This window comes from Hippocampus comes, unplaced genomic scaffold, assembly GCF_001891065.2.
Source record: "Hippocampus comes isolate QL1 unplaced genomic scaffold, H_comes_QL1_v1.1 scaffold228, whole genome shotgun sequence".
Classification (NCBI taxonomy): Eukaryota; Metazoa; Chordata; class Actinopteri; order Syngnathiformes; family Syngnathidae; genus Hippocampus; species Hippocampus comes.
In genome coordinates, this window is record NW_017805877.1 from 228,693 (window position 1) to 231,150 (window position 2,458).

At 44.1% G+C, this 2,458-nt stretch overlaps 1 protein-coding gene across 4 annotated transcripts in view; it reads right to left on the reverse strand.

Moving 5' to 3' along the window:
• The window catches only part of LOC109527158 (SPRY domain-containing SOCS box protein 4-like), a 93,379-nt gene that overhangs the window by 27,154 nt on the left and 63,767 nt on the right, over positions 1 to 2,458 (reverse strand). The gene's annotated exons all lie outside the window — the stretch shown is intronic.

Here is a 2,458-nt window from a genome sequence, read left to right on the forward strand (position 1 = left end):
CTTCTTCAATCTGTCCACCCTCCCTTGAACTGCCGGGAGGGTCTAAGAGCTGCTACTTCTCCACATTGAGAGGAGCCAAGTGAGGTGGCTTGGGCATCTGATAAGGATGCCTCCTGGAGGCCTTCCTGGTGAGGTGTTTTGGGCATGGCCTACCGGCAGGGCGCCCCAAGGGCAGCCAAGGACACGCTGGAGAGACTATGTCCCCCGGCTAGCCTGGGAACGCCTTGAGACCCGTCTAGAAGATGTCGCTGGGACAACAGGTGAGTATAGCACTCCACTGTACGATACGCACAAGTTAATAAAAGCGCGATGTTGCCTGTACTGCACTGAACAGATAAATAACCCTTATTAATGCAGTGAATAACAAAATTGTACTTTTCTCAGTCAATGAAAGCAGGTAAATGTGCAAAGTAGGTATTATGGAAAAAACATTGCAAATTGAGAATGTAAATAAACGTACACATATTGAGAGCAACACACTACTAATGCACGCTAAACCTTAGAAATATGCTGACAGAAATTGCATCGTAATGGCCATTTGAGAGGATTGACATGGGTGTAGTTCTGTCAGCATTGCATACCATCTATTTGGTGAAAGTAGAATGGCGACAAGTGAGACCGGTATCGGCTGACACCTGGAATCGGAACTGGCATGTCTCTACTTCTGATGAACCCAAATGTTTTCAGTCTTAAACAAAATTGGACCTGGCCTCACTGTTCGAAACTTTCGAGACGAGCGTCGACCAAGGCTCTTTCACAAGATCAGGAATTGAGCCCGAAACCATCTGACTGGAAATCAATGGACCAAATATGCATCTGACATGACTAATGCATGGGCCACACACGCCTCTCATTCTTACTCCCTCGGCATTTCTCACTCAAGCTCTTTCTCTTTCGTTGTAAATTAGGTCATGGCAACGGGTAGCCAAAACATGCGCCCAAACCCTCGACACCCCCAGCATGAGCGAGTTCAGTGCTGAGACAGGCAGACAGCTGCCTCTGAATGAGGGTGAGAGAGTGAGTGTGTGTGTGTGTGTGTGTGTGTGTGTGTGTGTGTGTGTGTGTGTGTGTGTGTGTGTGTGTGTGTGTGTGTCAGACGGGTTAAAGGCGGTCGCTGCATGCAACATTCAGCACTGCCAAAGTAAAGCAACTTGGTGTGTGTGGCTGACATTTCGGCATTACGGGCCGTCATCAAGGTCCCATTTGACCTCCATCCCCATGTCGCCACGGTTGTCAATGCACAGGACATGCCCAAGCCCCACCCCCGCGACGTCGCCGTCGCATCTGCTACCGCATCTCTTGTTTACTTTTGTTACCCTTTTTTGCCCCCATTTCACCACATCTCTCCGTTCTTCTGTCGCCAATCTCACACTTGGTTCTCCACCTCTCTGTCATTCATTCGATCACGTTAGACAGGTCGAGTGGACATTGCATGTTTTTCTCTCGGTACCTAGATGACTGAGCCCTATGAAGAACAAATGACCAGGTAATTATGTCTGATGTGAGGACAAGAATCAGGGCAATTGTGTTGATATGTGTTGCTGCACCTGCTGGATCGTTCCTGACTTTTGTTAGTTGATGAAGTTTGTGTTGCTTGCGCCAAATTCTTTCTATATGAGTGCTCCGCATATAGAAGTCTGTGATTTATTTTTTATAGTGACTTGGAGGAGAAATTTCAACACAGGAAATTATTAGACAATAAGTGAGAGTAATGTCAATTTACTGGGCTGTAGCTAGTCTTCGAGCCCCAGCAATATTTCTCATATTTTATGTTTCTCATATGAAAATGTCACTGTGCATGTGCTTAATATTATGTATACGATATGCAGCACAGTTTGTGTAATGTCCAGTAACACGTCTTGCAAAATGTATGTGTGGTTCACTAACTTACAGAGCAATGCAATGATCGTTTCCTAAATTTTGGAATCATTTTGCCATTGGATGTAGGTGATCATGGCACGTCCCACACACTGCTCTGCTTTGTAGAATAATCTTACATGAAATCAATTTTTCTTTTTTGTCCACGTCAAGACATTTCATAAAAATTAGTCATTTTTTATCGTGTACATTCTATTTTCATGATCAATATGGGGTAACTGTGCCTTGAGGAAAAACAAGCAGCACTTTGTCTTTCTTCAAAGGAAGCTGAAACAGTGAGTGGCTGCAGAATAAATATTTACACAAATGTTCTGTAATTTTCCTCATATTTGGTGTGTAGTTTGACCTTGCCAAAGGGAACATGTCCGCTCTGTCATTTTGAACTACCAAACAATCAGATTCTCTCTCTCTCTCTCTCTCTCTCTCTCTCTTTCTATATCAGGGGTCGGGAACCTTTTTGACTAAGAGAGCCATAAAAGCAAAATATTTGGAAATGTATTTCAGTGAGAGCCATATATATATGTGTGTGTGTGTGTGTGTGTGTGTGTGTGTGTGTGTGTGTGTATATATATATATATAT